This window comes from Dioscorea cayenensis, chromosome 1, assembly GCF_009730915.1.
Source record: "Dioscorea cayenensis subsp. rotundata cultivar TDr96_F1 chromosome 1, TDr96_F1_v2_PseudoChromosome.rev07_lg8_w22 25.fasta, whole genome shotgun sequence".
Taxonomy (NCBI): domain Eukaryota; kingdom Viridiplantae; phylum Streptophyta; class Magnoliopsida; order Dioscoreales; family Dioscoreaceae; genus Dioscorea; species Dioscorea cayenensis.
In genome coordinates this window covers 7,200,068-7,208,833 of record NC_052471.1, presented here as the reverse complement: position 1 = coordinate 7,208,833, position 8,766 = coordinate 7,200,068, and the positions used below count along the sequence as shown (strand labels likewise).

General features: G+C 41.0%; 1 non-coding gene across 1 annotated transcript; it reads right to left on the bottom strand.

The window, feature by feature from the left end:
- Positions 1 to 660: 660 nt before the first annotated feature.
- On the bottom strand, positions 661 to 767 carry LOC120267103. Its single transcript, XR_005538400.1, has one exon. It is a non-coding gene; the product is annotated as a small nucleolar RNA R71 (small nucleolar RNA).
- Positions 768 to 8,766: the final 7,999 nt, after the last annotated feature.

Genomic DNA, 8,766 nt, shown 5'->3' with positions numbered 1-8,766 from the left:
TGCAGGGGAATAGGCATTTTAGAAACACTTATACTTTGCTATTTTAGCTATTCATCATCACTTGTTCTATTTCACACTTTCTTATTCTTTCATCATTCTTATTTGTTTTCCTTTCTTTGATTGCAGTTCCAGGTTTTAACCCGAGGTAATTCTTCGACATTAGTTAAAGATGATCCATATATTAGTAGAAGAAGGACTTATATACAGGGAAAGGAACCTGTACAAGAATAATCTAATCTAGCTGAGATAGAAGTTGCAGGGTCTGATAATATAGCTGAATAACATGTATACTAGAGGATACTCTCAGATTATGCAAGCCCCACAGCTCTTGGCACAGAGTCCAGTATTGTGAGGCCATCAATCATAGCTCAAAACTTTGAGCTCAAGCCAAGCTTTATCTAATTGTTACGACAGTCAGCATAATTTAATGGTTTGGCCAACGAGGATCCAAACAACCACATTGTGAATTTTCTGGAAGTATGCGACATGCTCAAGATCAATGGGGTCACGGATGATGGCATAAAATTGAGGGCCTTTCAATTTTCCTTGAAGGGGAGAGCGAAACAGTGGTTATATTCATTGCCTCGAGCATCGATCACTACTTGGGAAGAGATGGCGGAAGCTTTTCTAGGCCGATATTTCCCTCTTGGAAAATCTGCGAAGCTCATGAATGAAATATCCTCTTTTGTGTAAATGGAATTAGAGTCTCTTTTTGAGGTATAGGATAGGTTCAAAGATCTCCTGCGGAAATGTCCTTAGCATGGGTTCTCCGACTGGATGATTATCTAAACTTTCGACAATGGTTTGAACCCAAGTACGAAGCAATTACTTGAAGCTACAGCAGGAGGTACTTTAGGCAGTAAAACCCCAGAGAAGGCCTGACAGCTCATTAAAGAAATGGCTATGAATACTTATTAGTGGAATACCCGAAGTAAGAAGAAGGTAGCCGAACTTTATAAGATTGATGCAGTCACATCATTAGCAGCCTAGGTGGAATCCTTGAGCAAGAAGTTAGACACTCTAACTTTTCCTAGAGTGGCAATAGTGATGAGTTGTAGCGGGTATGGTGGTGGACATTGTTCATCTGATTGCCTGATTTCTATTGGTGATACAACTTTAGTGGAACCGGTGGACTTTATAGGAAATGCAATGAGAGGTCAAGGAAATCTGAACAGCAATACCTACAATCAGGGATGGAAGAATCACCCAAACCTTTCTTGGAGTAATCAAGGGCAACAAAAGATCTTTGCACCACCGGGTTTCCAACAGTAAGCCCCAAATGTGGAGAACAGAGTTTCAAGTTTGGAAAACCAGATGACTGATTTGGAGAAGGCTTTAACGAAGTTTATTGATAAGTGCTTGTGTATAAGTATTACTAAGTATACTTTTCTTACATTGAGTATCACTTTTATCAGATTTTATGGCTCATTTGTGTGTATTTGTGTTTTTTTTTGTGCATTTAGGGTTGTGGTGACAAGTTTGGAAGAAAGAAAGCAAAAATAGATCATAGATGCAATTGTTAAGGAAACCCTTGAACCAAACAAGGATCAAGGCACAAGTTGTGCTTATAGACATGTGGATGCCCAATTTCAGTCTTATAAATACCGCTTTGATAGTTTGATTTAGGGATCTTCTTCCTATCTTTTGCCTATCTTTTGGGGAGAGCGCGGCTAGGGTTTGGAGAGGTCTTTGCTGAGATTTAGGAGCGGTTCTGCAACATTCTACATTGATTTTCTTCAGTGGAAAGTTATTGATGCAGCTTTCGACAGCTTTGATTCGAGGGGGGGGGGTTGTGCCCTAAGCTTTACAAAGGAGTCCTTGGAGAAGATGAGGCGTCTCTTTAATACCATCGACATGGACGGCAAGGGGTTATCTCTATGGATTACTTGCACTTATCTTTGATTTTATCTTTGGCTTTGTATTGCTCCATGGAGAGCTAAACCCCTAATGGGTGCTTGGATTTGTAAACCCTAGGATGATTTTGTTTCATTTTTATTATGTTTCTTTAATTGATGTTTTAATTGAGTTTCAATCTTGCATGATTATTGTGATGATTATTCCTTAGAGTAACACTAGGGTTGAGAATCCATCCAGGTAATCCATTGAAGGGGTGACAACTTCATTAGGATTAGACTTAGTGAGATTGAAGAGGATTGAGAGGGTGAGTCGAGAGGTAGCAGAACGTCCCCTTTCCCTTCCGACATGATTTATCCTACCTCCATGTTCCAAGAGTTATTTGCAGTTATGATAGAGTGAAGTGCTAAGAGACAAACTCCACTAGGGTTTAGTTGCACAAGCAACAGAGTGAAGTGTTGAGTAATCCTTAGTGTTGGGGCTTAATCATGATTAGGGATCTTTCTCGTGGACCAAAGGGTTAGATCGATATTAGGGAATAGGGTTTATCACTTGGAATCCCTAGAACCTTAAGTAGTCCAACATAGTGTGAGGTGTTGAGAGTATTCCTATCCGTTGAGGCATAGTGTAGAGGGCTAGTCATGGTTGACCCACTTGGATGACACTTCAATTGGCTAACCGATTAGCTAGATCTCCGAGGGGCATCATTGATGATGTACTTATGAAAGTTAACAAGTACATCTTTCCTGTAGACTTTGTGGTGTTAGATGTTGATGAGGATATCGAGGTTCCGTTGATACTTGGGAGGCCATTCTTGCGCACTTCCAAAGCTCTCATTGATATGGACGGTGGGGAATTGACACTAAGAGTTGGAGATGAAAAGTTGACATTTCACCTTGCTGAAGCCATGCGACACTCCCTTGATTTTGATGATACTTTATATTTTCTTGACACCACTGATGAGTTGATTGATGACTATGTGCAGGAAATGCTGTGTCCGGACCCATTGGAGGGGTGGCTAGATCAAGAAGTGGAGAATGAAGAGATTTCATCGCTTGGTTTAGTAGACAAAGTGCAATCAATTCCGAGAGTAATGAAGAGGATGATCCAAAATCTTAAGAAGACAAGGAGACGCCAAAAAAACCACCCCAATGCTATTGTGGATGAGCATTCACAAATTGAGGGTGATAAACCCTTGTGTGGTAACAAACTTGATCATTCTCGCTCTAACTTGTAAAATTTATGCTCATCATGCTTTCAGATTGTAGGTAAAAGGGCAACCTTCCTTCATGAACCCCCCTGAGGTAAGTGCAGATACATCAAGCTTAGTGACGTTAAACAAGCACTTCTTGGCAGGCAACCCAAGTTTTTATTGCTTTTCTAGGTCTTAGTTTAGTGTTTGCATGAATAATTTCTTAGTGTCAGTGTTTTGATCTGTTATTGCTAAGTTTTTCTCGTGGATTATTGGTGTTTTATTCGTGCTTTCATGTGATTGACAAAGTTTTAGGTCGTTTGAGCATGTTTTCATGAATATCTGGTCAGTTCTTTATTCTAAACACAGTTTCTGTACATTGTATAGGCTTTGCAAACTTTTTCCAAAAAATTGTAGATTTCTGAGCAATCTAGAGAAAACACACGACCATGTGGAATTTCCACATGGCCGTGTGTTTCCGTTTAGAGCTCATCTTCTCTATCCCGAGAAGATAGAAGATGTGAGTGCCCCTGTGAGCAACCATGTGAATCCACACGCCCATGTGGAATTTCCATAGGGGTGTGTGAATTCTTGCAAACCGAAAGTTTTCCATCCCGAGAAGACAGAGGGGCGTGTGGTTGCCCCTGTGCCCCCCTGTGATTCCACACACACGTGTGGAATTTCCACATGGGCGTGTGGATAATTTAGGAAAATTTTTCAGAATCCAGAGAAGTTATAGGGGCATGTGTGCGCCCTTGTGGCTGGCCTTGTACCTCGCCAGATTGGGCACATGGCCGTGGGTAATTTTCACACACCCATGTGCATGCGTTCAAAGGCCAAAGTGGCCATCCCGAAAGCACATAGGGGCGAGTGGATGCCCTTAATGAGCCCCCCTGTGGAGCCACATGCGCCCTTTCAATTCCAAACATCTCTACACCAAAGAACACGCCCCTCTTCTCTCCCTGACTTTCTCTTCGTCTATTTAAAGGGTTTTTTTGTTGTTTTCGGTCGTATTGAAAGTTTTTGATTTCTTCATCGTCGGTAAGCTCCCTTTTTCCTTTTCTTTGCCAATCTTTCTTTTATTTTGCTTGGTTTAGTCGATTTGGCATGGATTTCATGGTTAGTGATAGACTGATTGTGCAATCTCACAAGTATAAGGGTCGCATTCCCAAGGGCATGAGAATTTACTCTTACTTCCTCTTTGCAATGTTGATTAACCTATATGTTCTGAATGTGATAGATAGAATATAGAGAAACAAAGTAAATGCAATTAGAATGCTAACAATGAAGGCAAAATATGGGGAATAATCAGGGTAAGGAAGAGGTCACGGATGAGGATTTCCTCGGGGGCTACTAAAGTGTGTAGGATGCTAGAACTAACATGCAAGTAGCTAGTTGCACAAAGAAAACCCTAGTTTAGGCCAACCCGATGGTCACGACAATTGACCCCTAATTCGATACGAGTATTGGATACAGAATCTCTTCCGCCTAAATCCTCCTATGATTAAAATGGGAATGATGGTTTTCTCAAACAATGGTTAAAATAGAAGCTAGTACTCAATCTTAGAAATGGAGGGGTACAAATACCCGATGATCATGGTGTATTTATATGTATATCCCTTCTAAGCTTGGTGAGTCTAATACTAGGGCAACGGTCATGCAACCTAGGACTACCTATGAATTGATACACAGAGTTCTCATGCATATCAAGGCATTCAAATACACCAAACATGGATCATAACTAAGCCAAAATGTAATAAATAGATCAAACATCCAAACAACACAAGTTCACCCCCAAGATTCACCTACATCCGGTGACCTTGGAGGTTTAGTTGTTCATAGTCACAAAATACACCAAGAAAGTCATGAAAACAACTAAATAAACCATAAAACAACTCCCTCAAGAGATGGAGGCTGGAGAAGCTTCCAAAGACGCCATTCAAAGGAGTGGCTTCCCATCGTCTTCAACCTCTCTAAACCAAGCCCTAAGAGTAAATCTTGCTCCAAATCGTGCTGTCCTCGCTAAATCCACTGTGGAAATGCCCTCAAAACCCTTCTTCTTCCTTAGTTCAAAAATGGTTGTGATGAGCTTCAAGAGGGGGGTGCCCTCCCTCAAAGAGATGCCCTAATGATGCTTATAAAGAGCGGCTTCGGGACGGCTTATGGGTGGCCTCATGTTCAGTATACTGGCCATGAGGATGCTCAGAAAAAGGACCGAGAGTTTTAGTAAGTTGCTACATTACTTCTACAGTAAAACTGCTACATTACCACTGCTTTCTGAATTGGTTGCGGTTGTCTTTATGGCCGTGAGGTTGCCCATAATGATTTCTTGACTTTGAGATTTCGCCAATTTTTTGTGTTTCAGACTGCTACGGTACCGGACCCTAAAACGCTGTTTTTGATGTCGATTTCTCCTCAAATCGCGTCATTAATATAACTTAGGCTTCCTTTATGCCGGAAATACGAAATTAAACAATTAAACCACAAAAAGGGCATCGACACATCAATAATATACATAAACTATGTGTACAAGTACGTATAAAATATGTACATTTAGACCTTTATCAAGCATCTCCACAACTAAGTGTTAACTTGTCCTTAAGCAAACAAACATGAAGAACAGGGGTAAGAAGATAAACGGCTAAATACAAAGAAAACAAACATGAAGAACAGGGGTAAGAAGATAAACGGCTAAATACAAAGCAAAGAAACATGAAGAACATGGGTAAGAAGATAAACGGCTAAATGTACGACCTCAAGCTCAACAGTAAAGGACTCCACAGGCACAAATGGACAGAAATCAAGAAGCGAGTTGTTCAATGAATAGTCGGGTAATATTAGCCTTGTTTCATCTAAAGTGCTCCTATGAATGTGTGTTAACTGCCAACCTCGACCTCCACACATTGGATTACCGCAGGATGTCCACTCACCCCACGCATAATGAAAATGGCATTAGAATGTTAAAGACACCCTCAATACTTAGTTAAAAGTTCTTCGGTTCCTAGATAAAACTCTAGCTCGTAAGTGACTACGCAACAAGCTCTAGGGGATCAAGATACAATATTACTCTCACATATATATACAGACATAAACTCTTTTTCTCAATTTTTTTCTGAGTCTGACTAACGTAGACTGCACCAAAAAATTTTATAATCTTTCCGAAGGATGTATATGTTGGTTAGGCACAAGAGCCACCTAAACGTACTCGATTACAGTCTACACAGACGCATTCGCGCTATACTAGCAGAGGAATACTATCACAAACTCCATTTTCATTTCATTTTTAATTATTCATCATTTTCGCCACATGTACATATTGTATCTCATGTCCTGATAAGTGCTTGTCTATTAGTAATACGAAGTATTCTTTTCTTACATTGAGCATTAATTTTCTCAGATTTTATCACTCATGCATGTGTATTTGTGTTCTTTTTGTGCATTTAGGATTGTGGATACAAGTGTGGAAGAAAAGAACCAAAAGTAGATCATGGATGCATATTGTTGATGAAGTCTTTAATTGAACAAATGTTAAGACAGAAGTTATGCTGAAATACATGTGAGTATGTAGCAACCTCCATTGTGCTCGGGTGAACATACAAATTGGAAGGGCACAAAGGCAGTCACACTCATGTCTTTTGACTTGTGCAATGCTTGCAAGATCTTCATCAATAAAGTTTACATGAAGACGAGATATGATCTACCGCATGAATGTGTGTCCATTCATGTGGCCTAGATGAAAAGTGTGGATTCAGGAGTATTTTGATGAAGTACTATAGCAGTTCAACGTAGTAATTCACTGTAGCAAAAGTACTGTATCAGTTACTGTTCATAGCTCACAGGAAAACAACTTCTGGAGATTTACATGTGCGTGTGGAATTTCCATACGCCCGTGTGGATACCCGATTCTAGCCCCTATTTAAGTTGTGATTTTAGACGTTTTAAGAAATACTTTTATCATCTTTTCACCATCTTTGGAGGCACTTGCGGCTAGGGTTTGGAGAGGCTTTGGCTAGGTTTTTGGGGTGGTTTTAAGGCCTTCAACACCGTATTCCTTTGGAAGATAGTTATTGGGGAGCTTTCATCGGCATCAATTCGGCAATGTGTGCCCTAGGCTTGATGAGGGAACCTTTGGAGAAGATGAGGCAACTCCACAAGACCATCGATACAAACTATGAGGGGGTTTTACTTATGGATTGCATGCTTTTACATTCGATTTCATTGTTGATTATATATTTCTCCATAGAGAGCTAATACCCTAGTGGGTGCTTGGACTTGTAAACTCTAGGATTATTTTGTTTCATTGACATTTTATTATGTTTTTTTAATTGATGTTTTAACTGAGTTCCAACCTTGAATGTGATAAGTGCTTGTGCGATATGAATGTGAAGCGTTCATTGCTTATATTGAGCATTACTTTTCTCGGGTTTTTTACACTAATATGTGTGTTTTTATGTTACTTTCGTGCAGGTGGGGTTGTGAGGCCAAGTATAAAGGAAAGAAGCCAATGTGGAACACAATGCATCGATTTTGGAGGAAATCTTGCTAAGGTTCAAACGTGAAGACATAGGTCAGGTGTGAGATGCTAGAGTGTGTGCCAACCTCCTCGTATTCTAGTTAGCACATCCATTTGGAGGGGCACAAGGGCAGTCACACTCGAGCATTCCGACTTATGCACATAGAACAAGAGCTCCACCAACTTGTCTATCATTGAAGAAGAAAGTGATCCACGACGTGAACGTGTGCCCGTTTGCACTGTTCACAGCCGGCCGAGAAAACAGGAATTCAGAGAATCCACACGGGCGTGTGGAAATTATACACGCCCGTGTGGAAATTCCACATGGGCGTGTGAAAGAACCACAGGCCCGTGTAGTCGCCCAATTCCAGCCCAATTTAAAGCCGATTCAACCCCGATTTCAGCATTCTTTTCTCCATCTTTCCAAAAACTTGAGAGAGGACTTCGGCTAGGGTTTTGAGGGGTATTGGCTATGGTTTTGGAGAGGTTCTACGGCTCCTACATCACGCGTCATTTGGAAGAAGGTTATTGGGAGAGCTTTTGTTGGCACCGATCCGGCGAGGTGTATCCTAGGCCGGATAAAGGATCCCTTGCGACGAGTAGAGGACTCTCCACAAGACCATCGACACGACCATCGAGGGGGTTTTCTATGGATTCATTGCTTTTACATTCTATTTCTTTGATTGTACTTAGCTCCATGGAGAGCTAAACCTCTAGTGGGTACTTGGGTATTTGTGAACCCTAGGATGTATTTGTTTCATTGAATCTCTTTATTATGCTATTAATTAATTGATGTTTATTGTGAGTTCCAACCTTGAATGCTTGATTGTATGAACATTTCCCCTAGAGTGACACTAGGGTTGAGAGTTCTCGTTGGTAACCTTGTGAGTGAGTGACACACCACGAGCGTTAGACAAAGCTAGGTTGGAGAGGGTTGAGAGGATGAGTCGAGAGGTACAGGAGCGTCCCCTTTCCTCTCCGACATGATAGATTCTACCTCTGTTCCTCGAGTTCTTTGCGGCCATAATAGAGTGAATGGTCTAAGGGATGAACTTCCGCTGGGGCTTAGTTGCGCGTGCAACGGAGTGAAGCGTTGAGGTGATCTTAGTATCTAGGGCTTAATCGTGGTTAGGGATCTTCCACGTGGACCAAAGGGTTAGGTCTATAATTATGAAGAGATTTATCACTTGGAATCCCTAGAGCTCAT